The sequence below is a fragment of the Gouania willdenowi genome, chromosome 5 (genome assembly GCF_900634775.1).
Source record: "Gouania willdenowi chromosome 5, fGouWil2.1, whole genome shotgun sequence".
NCBI lineage: Eukaryota > Metazoa > Chordata > Actinopteri > Blenniiformes > Gobiesocidae > Gouania > Gouania willdenowi.
This window is the reverse complement of record NC_041048.1, coordinates 8,836,171-8,858,861: the sequence shown is the minus strand read 5'-3', so window position 1 is coordinate 8,858,861 and position 22,691 is coordinate 8,836,171. Positions and strand designations below refer to the sequence as shown.

General features: G+C 36.3%; 1 protein-coding gene across 1 annotated transcript in view; it reads right to left on the bottom strand.

The window, feature by feature from the left end:
- Positions 1-22,691, bottom strand: part of ngfb (nerve growth factor b (beta polypeptide)) — a 32,735-nt gene that overhangs the window by 8,191 nt on the left and 1,853 nt on the right. The gene's annotated exons all lie outside the window — the stretch shown is intronic.

Sequence of the window (22,691 nt, the reverse complement as noted above, 5' to 3'; positions counted from 1 at the left end):
ATTTTATATTAAAAAAAACTACAAGTTTGATACAGCGAATGCCAAGGAAGTAACATGGCTCTGATTGTTAACGCAATTACATGTAATGTGTTCCTGTACAGAATCCACAGCTGCACAGGAAGCATTTTCACAGCTAACAACAGGGCTCTGTCATGATTGATGAAATAGCAGTCACATACAAAAACTGTCACATTATTTGAGTCCAAACTATATCTCAAAATCCCATAAATGATTCTACCCAGTGAGGGGAAAAGAATTAGCACTTTGTGGTTCATTTATTTGGCCCTAGGATGTATGTATGTTGCAGGTTTACCACACTTTTTCAGACCATTAGTTCACTTATTATCAAACAATTGTGATCCATTACAATGTGTACACACCTACTCTAAAGATACACAAATATATGCACATGCACATACACACAAATACGTGTAGGCACGACAGATTCAATTCAATTCCACTTTATTAATATAGTGACAATTACAACAAGAGACATCTCAAAGCGCTTTCAAAATATAAAATTTGTAATAAAAAGGACAAAACCCAACAAATCCACATAAACAAGCATAAGCGACAGTGGGAAGAAAAAAACTCCTTTTTAACAGGAATAAATCTCCAGCAGAATCAGGTTCAGAGGTGGCAGCCATCTGCCTCGACTGGTTGGGGTTAGTGGACAGAAGGACCAACAGAACAGGATAAAGAGGTAGAACCTCCAAGTGTCCCAGACTTGAGCCGTGAACCATTGATCAGGAACTGTCAACTCCAGCTTCAAGACACATGAAACAGAGAAGAGAGAGAAGGGCGAGGAGAAGGCACAGACTGCAGAACAACATGATACAGGAATACAGTGGAATGAGAATGAACATGGAGTGGACATCAGTGTAAATGGTGTGTTAGCAGTGTAAGCAGTGTGATGGGTGTACAACGAGTTTCAGAAGTGGGGGGGTTGGCTACAACTTGGCACAACTTTGTCTGACTTGACTTCACACATTGCAACCTATTAGAGCTATGTGTAGATGGTGGATTGGTTTAGGGCTTTGTTCCTAGTGGTTAGGTTAACGCTATTATACAATATACGCTTTAGCAAATAAGTAGGTTTTGAGTTTAGCCGTAAAATTAGAGAGAGTAGCAGCCTCCCGTACTAAGACTGGGAGCTGATTCCAAAGGCAAGGAGCCTGGTAGCTGAATGCTCTGCCTTCTGTTCTACTTCTAGACCTGTTTGGAACTTCCAGGAGACCAGCAAACTGAGAGCTGTGTGTTCTGTCTAGGGCACTAACAGGTCTTTAAGATATACAGGTGCTTGATCATGTAGAGCTTTGTATGCTAACAGGATGATTTTAAACTCTATTCTAGATTTTACAGGAAGCCATTGAAGGGAAGCCAATACTGGAGAAATATGCTCTCTAATGTTAATACCTGTTCGTATTCTGGCTGCAGCATTCTGAGTTAACTGGAGACTTTCTAGTGAGTTACTGGGACATTCTGACAATAAAGAGTTACAATAATCTAATCTAGATGTAACAAATGCATGTATTTGTTTTTCAGCATCACTCTGGGCCAAGATATTCCTGATTTTAGATATTACGTAGGTGGAAGAAGGCTGTCCTTGTGATCGTTGACAGATAAAGCTGTGTATCATCTGCATAGCAATGGCAATTTATATCATGTTCTCTAATAATGTTACCTAGTGGAAGCATATATAATATACAGAGTATTGGTCTTAAAACTGAACCTTGTGGAACTCCATGGTTAACCCTGGCGTCCGCTGAGGAAGGATTACTAACATGAACAAAGTGGGTTCTGTCTGATAAGTAGGATTTAAACCAACTTAGCGATGTTTCTTTAATCCCAAAACACTTTCCAGTCTCTGCAGCAATAAATGATGATGATTTTGATAAATTTTCAAATTTAGGGCAATCCATAAATATGGATTACTAATAAATATCCAAGTATTTTATGTTTCCTTGGGCAGCTTCACCTGCAAATGTATTAAGCTTAAATCACATGCTTTTTGTTGAAAGTGATCCCTGTAACACTTTTGTTTTTTTTGTTGTTTTTTCAGTGTTAAAAGGGTAGGCATCATATAAGCTATGACTGCTGCCTACATCTTTTTGGTTCATTAATTATTTGTACTCTTCTACTTTGCATCTGTTTAATTAACTAATGAACCAAATACAAAAATATTCTTCTTGTTTAAAACTGCTGCTATTTCACATAAAAGGCCTTCAAAGGTAACCCCCCCAAAAAAAAACAACTATTATTTTGGTTTTCTATAAATTCAATTGTGGCCCAAGGGCATAAAACTTCTAACAGCCTGAAAAAAGAAAAGCTACATTCATTTGAGCTACAAGGTGGGCTGCAAATGTACACATTACAGGCTGTACAACATTAGTCTGCATTGGAGCATTGCACATTACATTACTCATCGAGCCTTGAAGCAGATGGACTGTGCAGCAGCACATGGACCTATGAAATACAGTAGATGTGCATTTACATTGACTTATCACCATCTGATGACAGGGTGACAGCATTCTTCCATCAGCAATAGACGCAGATGTTAGAATTAAAAGAAAAAAAATGCTTGTCTTTCCAGCGTTAAACGTTTGGAAGATGTGGCATGAAATGAAGCAGACTCTGGGATGTTTTTGTTTGGGTTTGACAGTAGTCTCGTTAAAAACCTGTAACACAATCCAGACAATATTCCATTAAACACAACTGGAATTTTATGAAGGCGGATGTTTGTAGCTCAAGGTTTTGAATGAATTTTTAGGGTAAAAGCTGTTCTGTCAGCACTTTATATGATGCATGGTACTTTTCTGTGCTTGTTATCATTAATGGCTTATTTAGATGAAGTTCAGTTTGTCCTGATCCTAAAAACACAGAAGTTAAAGATTAACTCATTACAAATCCAACATGTAATCTATGCTAACAGCACAAAATCTGCACCGAAACAAGCCTTAAACACAACAAAATTCAGTCTGTTGTTCTTTTTAAAAATAGGTTTTACAAGTCAGTCGATCAGATAGGTTTTTTTTTTTCAAACATGTAAAATGGTAAAAGAAGAATAACTTAAAAAACAAAAATGAAAAATTATGAACTACAACAGCAGAAATAGACCATTGATATGATCCACCAACACTTAAAATTCTCAACTTACATGCGCAAAAAGAAGTGTAAACATATTTAATTATAACCCTTTAATCATTACTGATATAGCTTTTTTAATACAATTAATTATCCATATATCATTAAACAAAGAATCCACAAAAAGTCCATAGCTAATAATTAAAACAGAAAAAAACAACAACTGGTGATTAGTAATCAGACTCCTTCCTGTACCTTGTGAAAATTATTTCTTTATACCTGTTTTTAAACGGAATTACGTTTGAACATTGTTTTAGCTCCACACTCATTCTGTTCCATAATTTTACTGCACAAAATGACATATAACAACTTTTCAAAGTTTTTCGGACACTGAAAATCTTTAAATTTAACTTGAATGATGTGCTGAGGTATCTGGATCAAAGATCTGTTAAATTTAGAGATGGGGGGCCCTAGTCCGCCGGTCTAGACACAGAATCTAAAACGCAGAGCCCAAACTTACTGAAACCGATTGTGAGGTCAGATCCCACCAGCTCGTTATAGTAACCTAAGCAATAACAGCTGTAACTGAAATTAAAGTGATAAGTAGGAATTAATGTCTAATGCTGAATAATAAAACTTTGTTACTACTTTGTATAAAATATGTCTTTTCAGTTTTTTTATATGAACCTTTCGCCTTCAAACACACATATTATCACTTTTTAAGTGGGCATCGCCATTTTGGGGATCTCAGCCAATCAGCATTTGCGTGTCATGTTGATGTCACAATGGGCGTATCCCAAGCCTCACTACTTCCCTCGAGAAGCTATGGAGAAAAAGCATTTCAATCCGACGTGTTAGTGCTTAGTTACGTGTCATCCATGCTTCCTTGGACATTAAGATGTTATAGCTAAGGCGACCAGGAACATTACGACGGAGAGATTTTTACGTCGCACTTAGCAGCAAATGAGAAGTGAGACTTTGAAAATGTTGGTAGAAGCAACATTTAGATGCTACTATCATCCATCTCACTACAGATCAACTGGGGGAGTCTACGTGAATGTAGCATTTTGTTGAGAAATCACTATGTCACAAATTGTCCAACTTGTTGACCTCCACAAGAATGATTTTATATTGCTTTTTTATTGCATATGCAGCCTCCAAGTCGCCTCTTATTCCTACTAATAAAAATGACGTATACGCTTATAGTCTTTCAGTTGAGTTGTCTTTGTCGTTTGAGTTGAGTATCTGTTTAAGTGCTCATCTCTAAAAGTCTCTAATAACAACAGAAAAAAGCAAGCACTACATTTTACAAGGTGATTTTTAAGAATAAAAAAACAAAAAAGGAAGTTACTATTGGGCTCTAGGGGCTAGTTACAATGACAAAGTCACTTTGTTGGCAACATTAGAAAATACAGAGGGATTTTTACATGTTCTGTATATTGGAAAGATTTTGTTTATTAAAGGTCTTTAAAAAAACAGCGCGAGACATTCTTCTATAAAACGGAATCTGACGTACCTTTGAATCAGTTCTTTTATTTCAAATTTATCTCCAGCAACATGTACAAATCTATGACAGGTTGGGTGCACTGTGTTGCCCCTTTAACTTAACATAACATCACAGATAAATACTGTAGATAGATAAATGTGTGGATCAGAACTACTGTATTACTTCTGAGTGAGGGTCTCACAGAGTGAGTTCATTATACTGTTTGTTTGCGGAATTAATGCTCTTTTTTCATCCCATCTTATTTTGTACTACCATTACACCAACACTGAAGGAAGTCACAGCAGAACTTAACCAACTTAAGGCTACATTTGATCTCATCTAACCTAAACACCTAAACTGATGTCATACTGTACGTTTGCCAGGAGAGGATGAGGCGTATATTGAAATAGTGTGAAATGTACATGTAGCCTAAGTCATTGTAACATGCACAGTGTTTGCTCATTATTTCATATTGTGCGCTGAACACAGGATAAACACCTTAGACGTGTTGGGCCACCATTATTGGCCTTGTAATACAGGACTCAACCTCCTATTTATCAGAGAAACGTGCACCCATCATTATCACACCACGGAAACACATTCAACACCAGGCATTCACTGAATGCACACTTAAGGGTCTCACACTTTAAATGAACAAAAGCCTTTGTTAAATATATTAAACATTTTATTCTAATGACACTGGATAAAGCAAATTGAGAGGTGACCAAAACAGAGAACGATGCAATACAAACTGTAGGCCTCTGTTAAAACAGTGATGCTGTGGCTGGTTGGTAGGCAACTAGGAATTTGCTGAATCTGGGGGTTTCCAATGTCCAGACACATAAAGAGCTGCACTGGGGACCGTATCATCCATCGTCCTGAAAGTCTTTGTTTTCAAGATAAACATTCCAACTTGCAGTTACATTTTTGCTCCCTACTGATGGAGACGTGTTTTACAGGACTGTGGCTAAGCTAATAAATGCTAAAACGCCGTATCTTCCAATTTTGCATCTTCAAAGCTTAAGTGCACCCCCTGTTTCACTGGATGGAGTTTAATCACAACTTTAGACATTTGTCAAGAACCTTTAAGCACATCAAATATAACAGTTGTTTACAAATGAATAGACATTTTTAAATGCTAGCAATTCAGAATGCTGCCCAACTAGCTATGCTAACAACTTAACTCTGCTGTGTCTATAGATGAGGGAGGGTTAAATGGCAACATTTCAGCTGTCCTCTGATTTAGACCCACAACAGTTGCTCTGTATTGATGAAATCCACGCTGAGACGAAAAATTATGAAACAAAAAACATATTTAAAAAGAGCAAAGGATAAATACAATGACCCCTCTCCACACGTGTTGAACGCTGAAAGCAATATATTTTATAGCATGAGGAGGAGGAAGGGCAGGGTGTGAAGTGAGGAAGGATTTTGATGGAAAATTACTGCTTTACAGAACTCTGCTTATCAGTCGCTGGCTATCACTAGCTTTGTTATGGGACCTTGAATCAAACTGGTTTCTGCTGGAACTGATGAATACAGCACAACCTGTGTTTGTACTGCGAGTACGTAGTCTAATGTGACATGACTCAGCGAAGGAGCAATGTTTCTGTTCAAAAGTACAATGAATAATGCAGTCGTCATGTAGAAACATAAAAAATTGTACACATGAACACACATTTGATGATTTGATTAATATAATAAGTGCTGTAACAAGGTTTAGTTTATTAGATTCATTGAACGTTACTGAAAAACAGATACTAATACACAGCATTATCACTATTTACATATTCATTTCAATAAAATCGTTGGGGTCACTGCCTAATTAAGATACTTCAATACAACATATCTATTCTATTAAACACACATCTCTAACAACCTGTGACAGTGTACATAAATACATACAATACATAGCCTAAATGCAGACTTATGTAATAAATATTCCTTTAAGAATTATAATATTTCATTTTTTGCCATTACAAGTGCAGCCATCAATGATTATTACATAAAAAAAATTTAATTTGACTATAATCCTTCAAACAGTGCTGCAAAAACGCTTTGTGGCTGTTTTCACCCACATCTGCTACTGTTACTGTGCATTATCCAAGCTGTTTGCCCTGGGAATGGTCAGGTACTGGTTTTTGATTTATTCATTGCAGTTTACTGGGTAATAAACCTCCTCTCTGGTTGCTGGTGGGATGTGGTCTGGCCATTTACCAGACCCTCACATTTCATTGAGTTACCATATCCCTGTTTTCAGCCATTAGAATTCCCATAATAGCCACTGCCTGCTCCTTCATGTAATGAGCATGTGATTAATGCATCCCTGAGCTGATTGTTAAAGTACGGCTGCGTCCGAATAGTCCTTCCTATCTCCTTTCCTATCTACTGTTCCTTAACCCTGTGGATGACGTCACGGGGTTAAGGAAAGGTGTTAGGAGAGGAGTTAGGAGGGACTACATGTAACTGTTGGAACATTTGAAATGCTAAAACCTGTGAAATAACGTTGTGTTCATGTGAGAATAGATGAGTTTAAAGGTAAAACATAGATTTTAAAATCATCATAGCTGTAATTTGATTTATAAAAATGCCTGCATCACTCCATAAGGAATAAACATCTTAATTGGTTTCCATATTGGACTCCAATATGTTAAACATGTGCGCAATCATCATGCAGCATCCAATATTTCCACCAGTAGATCTAGAATCTTACAGCTAGAATACCAGAGGTGAAGGTAATGGATTACAAGTATTCACGTTACTGTAATTGAGTTGCTTTTATGGGTACTTTTAATAGTACTTAAGTATCTTTTAAAAGAAGTAAAGTGATTCTTTACATTTCTACACCCAACCGTTACTGAGTAAATTATTAATGTTGTGAAATTATAAAAAATGAAAAGACCAGACAACAATTAAATGCATCACATCGTAGCCGACCAAGATTAAATGTAATGTACCGCGCCAAAACAGACACAGTTCATACATTTTGCTATTCCTAGAGCCTGAGAATTTTTTTTTTTAATTGAATCCATTGGTGTTTTATTTTATACAGATGTCTTTGTGGAAAACAAATTAAGTCCCAATTGTGGTAGATTTGCTTTCTTCTTTTTTTTTAAGTTTATACTGTACATGAGTGTGTAGGGGAACCGTGGCAAGATTTATTACCAAAAATAAACGTGTGGGGTGAAAGTAACTAGGAACTTTTACTTTGAATACTAATTAATTGAGCTACTTTTTAGTTTTACTTGAGTATTTTATGTACGTATGACTTACTTGTATTTGTACTTAAGTACAATTTCAATCAAGTAACAGTACTTCTACTTGAGTCAGATATACAGTATCAGTACTCTTTACACCTCTAAAGAATACAGTGGTACAAACAAGAGAACACGTTTCTCTAGTTTTGGCTTCTCTTCATTGGCTTTGTGTAAATTCTAGAATCAAATTTTAAATTCTCCTGTTAGCATAAAAGCTCTAGTTATAGCTATCATGTAAATAGCTAATAGTGCTCTATTGTCCCAGAAGAGCACTTTGATCCAGGTCTGCTGGTTTACTCCCCACTTATGGAACCAGCTCCCAGTTTCCAGATATTCTCCCCAGTTTACAGGTTAAACCTATAGGAGAAAGTAGATTGGGGATGGTTTTGGTAATCCTGGGACTTTTAGTCTAGTTATGCTGCTCTAGGTTTAAGTATGCCTAAAATGCACATTTTTCTGTCTGTAGTCTGTGCTTTCTCCTCTCACTCTTCTCTTCTTCTCTCCATCCTTTTCTCTCTAGGTGTGCTGGCATTGGAGCTAATGGTTCTTATTCTGTGGTTCAGTCATTTTGTAATGTTCTTTCTCTCTATCCTGTTCTGTTCTCCTCTTTCTGTCCACTAAATCCAACCAGTGCAACAAATGGTTACCACCTCTGAGTCTGGTTCTGCTGGACATTTCCTCCAGTTAAAAAAGAGTTTGGTACAAACAGTTTAGTGCTTGGTTACTACTTCTGACCTACTACGACTCTTTATATCTAATGGAGTCAGGTTAATGAGCTCAACACTGACAGGCTGCTGCTGTGTTTCAGTCCAATCTGCACTTCCAGCGATAATCAACCTCCATCTCTCTTGAACCTAGGTTCCCAAAGTGAGGAACGCAAATTGTCACAGGGGTACGCAAATTGTCACAGGGGGTACGTGGATAAAAAATGAAAACAGTGTCACATTACTGGAAACCAGAATATAAATAGATCAGCAGTTAGGAGCCTCCATGCCTTTGCCTTTGTAAAACTGTCCTCTAGTGGTGAGCTAATTCATTACATGGCCAGTCGCCCTACTCTCGCAGACTTACCTAAATCTAAATAATAGATTTACACCCGTGAGTGACGTGCTCATTTCACAGTGCGTGGCGAACTGTTGAAAAGCCACAGCGGTCACAGATTTTTTTGGGTCACAGACATTGGCACAACCCTTGGGACACGGGGCATGCTATAGAAGCTAAGTAAACGCAGGAACACTGCTGCTTCGCCTACCGTGAGTCTACGGTAACTGTTAAGCCCCAAGGCTTCCTCAGAGCCGGACGATTAGACTTTGTTTGGGCTGTTTTTACGGTAGCTTCGGCCTCCTTCACCGATGCCGGAATTGTACCAAAATCTGTGACCTGAAAAAGTCTGTCACCGCTGTGGCTTCTCGGCGGTCGAGAAGAAGAGTGCTCGGTCAACTGCATAAACCTCTTTGTAGCTATTTACTCCCCCTTAAACATGACGCTCTGGTGGGTGAAGTAAATGCAGACTGGAGAAGAATTACTAACATGTTTAAGGGGGTGTAAATGTCCACTGAGAACTGTCGCCACCTGCTGTCACAGATTTTTTCAGGTCACAGATTTTGGCACAACACCGGAAACATCCGGAAACATTTTGGAAACAGAGTAAAATCTGTCCTGTACTGCACGCTCAGGCTATAATATCACAAAGTTTATTATTGTACCGGTTGTTAGAGCTATTATCTTTACCAGGGAGCAAATATGTATTCCTGGTTATTGTTTTACACAGTTTTACTGAGCTTTATTTACCGGCAAGTAGTTCCTACTGCATATTTACAAGTTTCTAAATATTATTTTATTATTGTGCATAGTTCCTGTTATGAACATATACGTAAGCTACATCTGAATGAGGTACACTTTTAAAAAATAATAATAAAGAGTATAATAATAAAAATACAACTGGTTTACAAGGGTTCCCGAGTAGTAGGAACTAAGTTGTTTGCATCACCTCAACCTCACCCTTCATGATGATACATATTTTTGCACAAGTGTTATATGTTAAATAAATAAAAATCATCTGGAGATTTCTTTGTCTAAAAAAGAAAGCATTGTTTCAATGCCAGTTGGCTAAACATTTAAATAAATCAAAAAGTTATAATTCTGAATAAGTTATTTTCTTGGGTATTTACAGATTATTGTTTTTATTATATATTATTCCTCAACAGGATAGGTAAAATTCAGGGACACGTTTCACTGTAGGGCTGGATACGTTGGATATGACATTACATGATCATGTTTTTGAGTGTGCAGGAGTAGGGGGTACATGGCTTCAGGTTAAAGGATACGCGAGTGCAAAAAGTTTGGGAACCACTGCTCTAGAATAATGGCGATGGTTTCTTTCATATTGTTAGAATCACACAGAGCCTGTAGAAACCTGATCCTGCAGGGCTGGCTCTCATTCAAAGAGGAACGGGAGGTGCAGGTGACTTTCTCTGAAACCACCAATGGATTCTGGATGACATGCTGCTCATTATGTCTCCAGGCTTCATTCAAACAAAACTGCTCACCAGGTGGAAGCTGCATTTTTGTGTTGACGTTTTATGGTTTTAACAAATGTAATAACATCAATCTGTCAACACACAATTTTAGTTGTTATACCAAATTATGAACGTTTTGCAATACCACCCATGCAATTTTATTGAAAAAAAAAAAAAACCTTGCCCCAAATGTAGCACATTCATATCAAACTACCACTCTTCTAAAGAAAGATTTTTTTTTTTTATGTTTCAATTAAATTTGAAGTATATAGTGCTAAACACAACACAGTCTACTCGTGGCATGTATCAAATGGTTATGTTATTTTTTTAATGAAAAATCCAACAGTTTAAGACAGACACTGCCAAGGGATTATAACTATATCGAGGATTGATTGATTTGATGGAGAAGTGGCAGAAATCTGAGTAATAATTCAAAAATGCATTAAAAGGAGCAAAAATATGACAAGAAAAAGTGATAAAAATAGGTTAAAATATGGTAAGTGGTAAGTGTAGTAGTGTAGTTGCAAAAATGGGCTCAAATTGTAAAAGAAAAAAAAAAAAAACTTTGTTTCTTGAAGGCATCTAGCGACATCAGATGGGGTCCCGACCCCAAGGTTGAGAACCCCTAACTTAAAGGAATGAGGTTTTATTTTATTTTTTCTGAATCTGATTGTGATACTGTATGTGAATGATTATCTGCAGAGGCTTTGGCCTGTCTGTGCAAATGACCAAATACAATGGAAAGCTTGTATCAATGAACAATGTTACTTTATTCAATATATAAGAAGTACTAACACATCAGAAACAGTGAGCACATACTTGGACTCGTCCCAAATTATATCCTATCAAGCGAGCAGGAAAAGCATTTTTTAAAGTTAGTTATCAAGGTAGAAATGCTGATCAACAATTAACATGTAACACATCGAACACGGACTATGTCTTCATATGTATTTTTTTACATTAAGCAGGCCAAAAACAAGCTTCACATGTGTCTCTTTAGTATAAATACAGTGTATCTTATATCCAAGGCTGCACATTTGACCACATTTCAAAGTAACACTTTTTTCCTGCCTTAGTAAACTCGCCCCAGCTTGTCGATAAATAAGAGGGAACAGAAATGTTCTTATTTTCTTCTTTTGGCAACTAGTCAAAGGAAACATGTTAGGAAAGATAATGGCATGCAATCGAAGCCCATAATTTCCAATTTCACTCGGCTGCTGTCCTGTTCCATCTAGTTTGAGCAATTCTCTGTCTTGCTCTTATCAGGTCACTATGTGGGAACTGGAAGCCCTTTTTTCCAGTGCTGCAGTAACTCTGAAAATATACGCCTGCGCTGGCAGTCAGCGTTGATTTAAGGCAGATGTGTGTGAAAATCTGAGGCCTAACAATCCAAAGTGAGCCTGAGCCCAGTCAGGTTGGGAGAGAAGGTCACCCAGCTTCAATCCAAAGCCTTCAATGATGAAATAAAGCTACATCTGGTCATCTTGAGCATTTTTCTCCTCTTTTATGTCTATATCACAGTGTTGAAGCAACCATATTGTTTACAAATTGAACATTTTGCACACAGGGATGTGAACTATTGCTGGATTTCTGTTTGCCACTATCAAGGGTGGATTGGGACAAAAATGCAGCCCTGGCAGCTTCTGTCCAGACCAGCCCACTACATTATCTAGCTGGGTTTCCATTACAGATTCTTGCAAAATAAAAGCAATATTTCTAAATGTTGACAAAGTATAATTGCGCTTTGAACGTGTTTCCATTGAAGGTTGTTTTGGGCAGGAGCCTCGTACCTCCTGTGAAATCTCATCCCGCGAGACTTCTCTACAGGAAGATGGATGCTCAGACCCTCCTTATAACTCTTTGTATTCCTCTGTTATTTCACGTCCATGTGGCAGTGATCATTTTTAAGTATAATGCTAAGAAATATCCCTGTCTCTTCTTCTGTTTACACATACCACGCCATGTTTACTCGAAGAACAGCGGTCATGTGACCAGGTACATCACATCCTGTGATGTGTATTGGCGGAAAAAGTGTTTCCATAGCACTATTCGCGACACATTTCAATATTGAAACGTCTGAAAAACCTTCTCATGAAAGTGTCCAAACTTTTTAGCGGGATTTTAGTGTTTTTTTTTTTTTTTTTCAAATTCAGGTGATTTAATTTCCTGTTTTTATTGTGTTATTTAAATTTTGCGCATTTCCAAGGTTAATAGAAACGCAGAGACACCATCTAGAAGCTGTTATTAAGTCAGTGATGCTCAACATGTGGCTCTTTATGTCTTAATTTGAATTATTATTCCCCCAGAAAACCTTAAAAGGGCGACAATTTTTAACCCACTTTTTTCAGACTAACAATTTTTTTTGCCAATAAATATCAATTTTATCCTATTTTCTGTCCATTTTTGCAAGTTCTTTTTGATACTTTTATCCAATTTTTGTCCTTTCTTCAATTTTTTTGGCCACTTTTGCCAAATAAATATCACTTGTGTTCTTTTTACCCTACATTTTGCCTCTTTTTGTTCCATATTTCTGCCTTTTTTCAGCTTCCCTTTGCCATTACATACTACCTGGTTCCTCTTTATTTGCCCGTTTTTTGCCACTCTTGACTGCTCTTGGCCCATTTTAGTCACTTTACACTGTTTTTGTGCCCTGTTTTTGCCGCTTTTGGACCATTTTTGTCCATAATTGACCATGTCCGCATCCACTTGCTCGTCAAAAAAAAAAAATGTAGCAGAACGTACCGGCCCACTTCAGGTCGACGGCCCACCGGGACGATGCACCGGTATGCCAGACGGCCCGTCCACCCCTGGCCACTAACATTATATAAGTGAAAACATCCGCACACCAAGAATGTGCTGTAACGTGCACATGCAGTATCTCTTTGACATGAAATGCAATTAGCGACTATGGCAGCTACGACCACCTGAGAATAGTAAATTGCAGATTTAACAGGGACAGTTTCATTGCTCACTGGGGGCTGAGGAAGCACAGCTGACCTCGGTCTGTAAACACAAATGTAACTAAACAGAAAAAGACAGGGACAGGTCCAAATTAGTAGTAGATACTACAACAATAAGTGCAGGTTAGATGGTGGTCAGCACATGTGTGTTGTGTACTTATTCAACGATGTAAAAGATACTTGGTGGACATTGTTAGCCTGAGTTGAACTTCAGCACAGCACACTTGGATTGAAAACAGTTAAACAATGGCCTTTAAACTATGAATTGTTCTCAGTTTCTCAGATGACGGCAGCTGTTAATCATTTTTTTTTTTGCTGTCAGAATAAAAGCCAAGTCTAATATAACGGGCGGCTTAAAATAGTGAAAGCCAAATCAGATAAAGCAGTGAGTACTCAGAATATAAAAACTACTTTATTTGTTTATTCTTCTCTATGGTCAGGCTTGCATAACTTTTTCTCAACGTCAGTTTTATTGATGAAGAATTTTTGTCATAGTTTTTGTCGACTATAAGTAACTAGAACAGTGTTTCTCAAATGAGGGCACGTAATTGCACTGCAGGGGGTACTTGAGAGAGAGAGAGGTGGAACATTAACAAATGATATGCGTTTTATTACAGGGTTTAATAATGTTTATTCATTTTTTTCTCATTCAGTCATTCATTATGCTCTATAGTTGTGTTTTTTTTAATAGTATCAAGGAGGTACTTGAGCCAAAAAAGACTATGACTAATTTAAAAAATACATGTGGACAAAAACTATCAAAAATACATTGATTTCGTCGACTAATTAAACACTAAACTACAATGTTTACAAGGAAAAAAAATCCAATGAGAACTAAGTTTTTTTTTTTTGTTTTTTTTTTTAAGGCATCCAATCAAAATGACTTTTGTTGGGTGGAAGGTGGAACAAGCCTTAGTTCCATTCCATATCAAGTTGATAAATGGTAAGTGAAGCTTTGAAAAATAAAAACAAAAAAGCTATAAAAGTCGACTACATCTGTAACAGATTTAGTTGACTAAAGACTATGGCTAAAACTAAATCAAAATGTGCTGTAAAAATTAAAACTGATCATCATGTCCCATGTTAAGCTGAATGTGGAAGAGTTCTTTCAAATAAAATTACACCCAACACATTTGTACTTGTTGAAAAATGATCTGTATGCTAAAGAAATAACAAACAAACAAAGTTTATGAGCAAATAAGAGCGTTTTAAGTGTCTTTAAGTGTATGTCTAAAGGAAAAGCACAGCACTTATTTTAAGTGTCAGTGCCACTCGTATAAATCCACACAAACCAAACTATGCACATGCAATCAAACGTTTAAAACAAATCAGTTGCTGAATAAATAAAACTCCATTTTCACATTTAATGGAACTTTTGGCCCCTGAGCCACGTTTAGTTTTCTAAACTGACTGATGATCCAGAACATCTGTTAATCGAGTTTTTTTTTTTTTTTTTTTTTAAATATCAGAATTCCTTTATTAATCCCAGGGAGAAATTGCTTATAAAGCATAACATGGATGTGCAGTTGATTAAAATTCACGTGGGGTAAAAGAAAAAAAACATTTAGCAGCCCCTCCAGGATTTTGCGATGTTGCGATTGCAACTATTATCACAAAATCACGCAAACTCCCCGAAATCAATGCAATTTTTCCAAAAGCCCACAACTTTCCTGCAACTTCACTGAAAAAAAAACATAAATATACGGCAGCTTATCGTTATTTTTTTGGCATTTTAGCGCTTGTAGTTGCTATAGAAGTAGCGGAGGATATACTATGGGCTTTCAATATTGTTTACTGACTTGCACTTCTGATGATCATTTTGATTAAAAACTGTTGCACCTTTTGCATTCAGTGTATGTTCAGTGTATAAGCTAAATTTTGCAAAATTGTGTTGGTGTTTGCTTTCAAAACAATAAAGTATATATTTTTTTAGAACATGTCTGGTCAATATTTATTTATAATTGGTAGAAACAATTAACTTAATTGTGAGTAAAAAATGTTTTAGGGACGAAAAAAATCGCAACTTTTTACTGCAACTTTTGGAAAAATGGTCAGCGAAATCAGGCATTTCAGCGCTTAACAATCACAAAAAATGCCCGTGAAATCCTGGAGGGACTGATTTAGATGTGAATATATGTCATTAAGTAGATAAAAGTGTGTTGAAAATCCACAGCAGGACGAGTAGGTTTGTCAAAGTGCAAAAACCATGAAAGCTTTTAAGTTTTCTTATTCTCAGCTCCTGATTCACAAATTCAATATGTCTACAGCAGATCCCACAACACAAAGCCACACTATGTCCTTGAGCTCGAGAAGATCGTAGACTTTCCTCAATAAATCTACAATTATTTCACCATTGTCTGTTAGCAGGAGTACGTCAAAACTACTTCACGGATTTTAACAAAGTTTTAACCAAAGATAAGCCTTACACCATGGAATACCCCATTCAAATATGGAGGGGATTTAGATCAATATACTGATTCTGGATCATTTGCAATTATATCATTGGCAAATAAAAAAAAAAAAAAATATCTCGGTTTATAATTGATTGATCGTAATGAGATTTGACTCAGTTATGTACAGTAGGTTTGGTCAACAAACAGCCAAAATAGTCGACTCTTCCCCACCCCTACCAGTGTCCTACCCTGACTCCCTCTTCCCTGTTCCCTTCCCCCTCACCTAGGTGTAACTTTGCCCTCTCTTTTTATATTCTCCCTTTAATACATCTTATTTTTCCTCAGGCAGGGATGGTGATGGTCACAGTTACGCAGTAAAATAAATGTATGTATTTAACTGCAATAATAAAACATGCATTGCTGTGGTAAAAAGATTATGCTAGAAGAAGGAGAAGGAGGAGGAGGAGAAGGAGAAGGAGAAGGAGAAGGAGGAGGAGGAGAAGAAGGAGGAGAAGGAGAAGAAGAAGGAGAAGGAGGAATAAGAAAAGAAGGAGGAAGGAGGAAGGAGAAGGAGAAGGAGAAGGAGAAGGAGAAGGAGAAGGAGAAGAAGAAGAAGAAGAAGAAGAAGAAGAAGAAGAAGAAGAAGAAGAAGAAGAAGAAGAAGAAGAAGAAGAAGAAGAAGAAGAAGAAGAAGAAGAAGGTAAATGCATGTAAACTGAAGTTATAATCCTAACCAACACATCTACCAACATCACGTCTGCTGTAACACTGACGTCACGTGGTGTGTAGTGTAGCACTGACTTCTCTGGCAGACACATCTCCTTCTCTGACTGCATACGAGCTCAGGCTTGCTGTAATATTTAGTCATTTATCTTCTAATAACAGAAAGATTAATATTAAAGATTAAATTGAGGCTTTTGCCTTTATCATGGTCTTATATGTTTTTACACATATGAAATATGTTCTCTGCATTTGACCCATCCCTGAGGAGCAGTGGGGTTGAGAGAGTTGCTCAACATCCAACAGCAATGGCCCGGGTGAGATCTGAACTGGCGACCCTCCGATTACAAGCCCAATGTCCTTAACCACTAGGTCACCACTCCCCTTTTTTTTCTTTTTTTTTTTAAATGAAAATTAAAATGTAGTACACAGAGTACTATATTTATGCAGAATGATGCCTTGAGTAAAAAAAAATAAATGGCCCAAGTTATGCACATCCATACAGTAGCTTCTTTCTCACTTTTAGTTTTAAAACTTGAGTGAAAGAAAACTATTAATAACTTTAAATAGATGAGTAAATAAATATTGTCAGTTTTTTGTTGATAAATGTTTTGTTTTACTAGTTACAGTAGGTGCTGTAGCAGTCCTATGCCATTTTTTTTTTTAATGTTTTTTTTAAATTGTGTTTTTTTACTTAAGTTCCCTTTTCTTCTACTTTGGCTGAGTTGTTTTATTGCATGTTACACTTTTCTACCACACTGCGGTCACACCAATAGCTCACAAACTCACGCCTGCTGCCACAAGGGCTAAACAAACTGGCACCATAAACCTTTAGGGGGTGAAATGAAAGACATTTGTGGTAAAGTGTTTGACATTTGAATTTTGAAGTAAATCTGACTGTTTGTGAAGTTATCTTTAGCTCATTGCACAGCAAAGCCTTTGGCGTTCCCCTTTTTCCTGTCAAAAAAAATAAATAGTTTTGTGTTTTTGTGTTTGTTCGTAGAAACACAATGGTCAGCTGGTGAATGGTGCAAACATGGAGCTTCTCTCAACTGTCAGGAAGAATAAAAGGTGGATCCGGCCTCATTTATGTGTAATGTGTTTTGAACTTTTGTATACTGGAAACGGTTAGATTTTACTTTACGACTTAAGGAAACTGCAAAGAAACAACTAAACAAGGCAGTTGATCTATGTTGGTAGCTTTCATTTCACAACAGTGATTTTGTTGAACTTTTGTGGAGTAAAAATGACCTGAAACCAAATCAATCGCCTCACTTTGGAAGTTGTTTCCAGTTTGTTTAGTTGGAGTCTCCAAACTGATTATGCGGGTGAGAAAATATGAGCCTTTGATTGTGTGTATAACTCTTTGTTATATTCCTCGAAGGAACTGGTGATATGGTTAGAGTGCACGCTTCTATCATCTGAGTCAGCTTGGATCAACTACAGAACCCTGTCATCATAATCATCATTATCACCATCAACAGGAAAGGCAGGTATACAATTGTTTTTTTTTTTATTCTTATTATTAAAGCATGGACAGAAATGTTGCTTCTACTGGCAAAATCAGAACCTATTGTAACCTGAACTATAGGACCTCTGGTTTATTCATATTTGTGGAAAACAGAAAAAAAATACAGAATTCACTTCCTGAAACGGAAATACCATTATTTATTTATTTAAACAAAACCAAGCAGAAAATGCAGTATGACACATAATATACCTTCACATGCAATATCATGCATTTACATGTTTTTTAAAAAAAAAATAAAAAAATATTTTTACCATAAATAGGTGTCAAGCAAAGAAAAACAGAAATGTCAATTCTTGCATGAAATATATTCCTTTATTTCTTTATGATTGAATTATGTGTGAACAATGATGTTCAGGTATTTTAGGAGACCAAAAGCCTCACATATTTTTACATACACTCATTTGACAAGAGAGACATTATTTGTTAGATTGTATTGCTCTGTCTTTACAAAGGTTTCTGTTGCTTTAGAAACATGCCTGGGTCAACACGCACGCACGCACGCACGCACACACACACTAGACACTGTTTTAAGTTGGCCAATCACATTTGTGCCAGCCTCCCCATTTGGTACAGGGGGCAAAGACATATGCACTTCTTTTTCAGATTTGACACTCTTCCTTTGCAACAGCCACATGTGTGTGAGCTGGGTGGTGGAACATCAGGCCTGCTTAAGCTACACTTGTCACTATAACTTAGAATAAATTACGACGTGAAATATAACAACATTTCTCCTCGAACTGTTCAACAAAAGAATCGGGAAGATGGTAGAGAAAGAAAAAAAAAACAGCTTACAGGCGCAAGAAAAAAATCTGAAGTAATATGATGCAATATCAGAATCAGAATCAAGTTTATTGGCCATGTAATGTATGTTATACACACGAGGAATTTGACTTGGTGAACTGTGCTCTCTCTAACAATGTAAACATTAAATAATAACAATCAACTAGAAAAAATATAAACCTAAATATAAACAGTGGTTAAATACTAATATGTGCAAAACTAAATAAAATAACATAACAAGATAATATTAATATAACTAGATAATTTTACACATATTATGAACATATGCACATATTAGTCTAACTACTGTTTATATTTATGTTTATATTTTTTTTCTAGTTAATTGTTATTATTTAATGTTTACACTATTGGAGAGAGCACAGTTCACCAAGTCAAATTCCTTGTGTGTATAACATACATAACTTGGCCAATAAAGTTGCTTCTACTCTATTCTAATAATAATATGACAGAGTTCACCTCCTGAAGTGTTAATAGCTATACAAGCCATGGACTAAACGCTCTCTGACATATTTCGAGACAATATCAGATATTTACATGCAATTTTCTGCTCGTAAGATGTGTAGCATTACTTTAGCAAATGGACGGACGTTAAATCTCGTGCTAAATCTCACTTGATTTGGTTCCACTTAACAATAGTTAACGCTTTTAACGTTTAAAAGCCAATAATGACATCAGATTAGGAAAAGCCAGTGAAACGGAAACCAAACACAAAAGGGTGACCTGACGTGGAAATGGGTAAAGTGAAAAACCTAAAGGACCAATGGACCACTTTGTAAAGTATTAGTAGCTAAACACTATCTTATCTTAACTTGTGGCAACTTTTTTTTAGGTCAAAGGGCAGGAGAGAAGGAAGGAATAGATTAAATGAGTTAGCCATGCTAAATAAGAAGTCCATCTTTGTACAGAGTGTATGTCTGAATGAATTGAATACGTGTGGCCTCGTTGTAAATTATGATTCACTTCTGCTTGTCCGAGTATTTCGCTGCAGAGACTTTTCTGGCGTTGACAGAAAACCAAACGCTACCTCTTTCGCTATTATAGAAACCACAGCATCGCTGAGTATGCAGCATTTGAAGGGAGCAATCAATCTAATGCTAAAGCTAAAGCTAGCGGGACTGATGACTTGAAAATGTTACACATGGTGCACATTATTTTTGGTAGAATGTTTGACTTTTAGGAGCTTTTGTCCAATGTAAGCTGTTACAATATATTTTTAGATCAATATTTTTACATTTTAATATCCACAAAGCTGCTGCATTTGGACATTTTTTGTCTTTTTGCAGTAAAAAAAAGGAAAAAAAAGGAAACCTAACAAATCAGGACACTTTATTGATGGTTTAGGTTGTTCATCTACCTCAAACGTTGTGATTTTCTTTATTTGTAAAATCAAAATACTGCAGTGCACTTTAATTTTTGACAAAGAGCTTAAGACAGGTATCTGCAGTGTAACATGTTGCACAAGTCTCATTTGTTTTTAAAATGTGAAAAATGAAATACTAAAGGAAATTATACAATTCAGTATTTTGGACAGCAATGCGTTAAACTTTACATGTATATTTGAGATAACTACCTCATGTGCAGTTAAAACAACAAGTTTGTATTGTTTTATGATATTGTTCAATGTTTTACAATAAAATAAGACTCAAACAATGAAGATGTATATAAAATTAGAATCGGCAGGTTGGGCTTTTTAAAGATCAGTGATCGGCCAGAAAACTGCAATCGGTGCACCCCTAGTTGTTTTGTGTTTTCAAAGAAAATGTCAAATTCTAAATATTTGACATTTAATAATATAACATATATCCTATAATTTTGTTTTTTGCTACCTCTATTTTTTTTTTATTGTGCAGCTTTAAAGTAGCTTCACACTCTTCAGATCAGGGGTCACCAACATGATACCCGCGGGCACCAGGTAGCCCACATGGACCATGTGAGGGGCCCTCAGGAGCTCTCGTCACCAATGAGCTCCATCTAAAATCTGATTTACTTTCAATGATTCAAACTCACAAAGATAAATACAGATGACAGATGTATTAGTACTGAGTAGAGTTAAATACTGCTGCATGTAGGGTTGGGCAAAAAATCGATTTAATCGATTTATCAAATTTGTAGATAAAAACGATTTTTATTTTTGCAAATTTGAGTTTTAAAAATAATAATGATAATTTTTTTCATTAATTGATTTTTTTTTAAATTATTTTTTTTTCCCACCACAGTTTTTTCAGACTTTTTCGTGTTCCATCCTTGTGGGTAACCTCTTTGTTTACATCTATTCACCCTTTGAGTAGCTATATGTGTGCCACCATTTTTATTCACACTATGCTGAAATGCTAAGGGAAGAGTTTATTATTTTTTTAATTGTAATGTTATATGTTGTAAAATATGTAGTTATCAAATTTCTTAATCAGAAAATTGAAGCTACTGTGAAGTTACTTTTGCACTTTTGCTTAAACTTGGTTTAAAGCTTGAAATTGTTGAATGACAGAACCTCATTTACTTTTTAATTGTTTTATGCATTTTAACTCTTGAGGACAATCACAGAAATAAAGTTGCACTTTTGACAATATATCTGATGTCTGCAGACATTTTTAAGTGCATTTGAAAAAAAATAAATCATCGAAAATCAAATCGAAACTCAAAATTTCTTTAAAAAATGAGATTTTTTTTTTTTCTAGGCAAAATCGCCCAGCCCTAGCTGCATGTGATAAAGTTTTAGTATTAAATTAACCATCTTTCAATGTTTATTTTCAAGTGCTGCAGATCTGTGTATGGGTTGTGGTATGTTGTATATAATATGATATTAAAGACATATTTTTCGAAACGCAAGGTGGATTTTTGTCAAATATGACGTATTTGTTATATTTTACAATAATGTCATGTTATACAATTATTTCAAAGTCGTTTTTTAGTCGCTAGTAAAATAGGAAGATGATAATTCTCTATGAAATGTATTGAAAATGAAACAATTCTATAAATTAGGAGAAATAAAGTGTTGCATTTTTAAGTTACTGCTAGTCTTTCTTATTATCTTAGCCTTTATTTAAAGTGAAACCATGGACATTTGGTATCTAAGAAGTGCTTTTCAAACTGGTAGCCCTTTGGACTATACAGCACCTGTGACGTAGCTCACAGTTTCAGAATGGTTGGTGACCCCTGCTTCAGATGAATAAGTGAAGACTTTTTTCACAACTGGTCGATTTAAAAATTGAATTAAATTCTCAAAATGTCACATATGTGGAAAAAAATCTACATGCGCTGAAAGTTTATTTGCAGGGTAAATAGTAGCTTGAAATACCACTGAACCCAACAGCATTGGACGTGATTTGTCTCATGAATGTATATGTAGTAAGGACACGAGGTTTGAGTGATTGGTCTCACTAGAGCAATGGATTTTCTTCTTGTTTGCTTTCAGACCAGAATTAATTGTTTTACAGCCTATTTCTCCTCCGATGGACCGTATACAGCATCTGTAACCCGTCGGATGAACCCTGTTCATCCACCTGTGGTACAGATTGTTCATCAGGGATTTATCCCAGCTGCTGCTGTGCATCATATACATACCAACAGATGGAAAGAAGAACACAACGATGGAGATAAGACATCTAGACAAAAGCTTAACTTGACATCTTCCACCTGAGCAGAACGGAGCTGTCACTCATGATCTGTCTCTGACAGGTCCTTCATGCTATAGAACTGTTCGTAACGTAAAACCAATTCCAACTATTTTGTCTAAAGCGATAAGACTGTATCAGTTAGCTAAGCTCATGAGAAGTTTGGTCTTCCTTGTTGATTTGGCTTTGAGGCTTTTGAAGAATGTGTCCATCATTATTAAATACCTTTTGGTTTTTTGAGCTGCTTGTAAGCCAAAAACCATTTTAAGGATGCCACACACGCCTCAGGGAGAAGACGTGTCTTCGGGTCTTGACATGTAGATGAACCA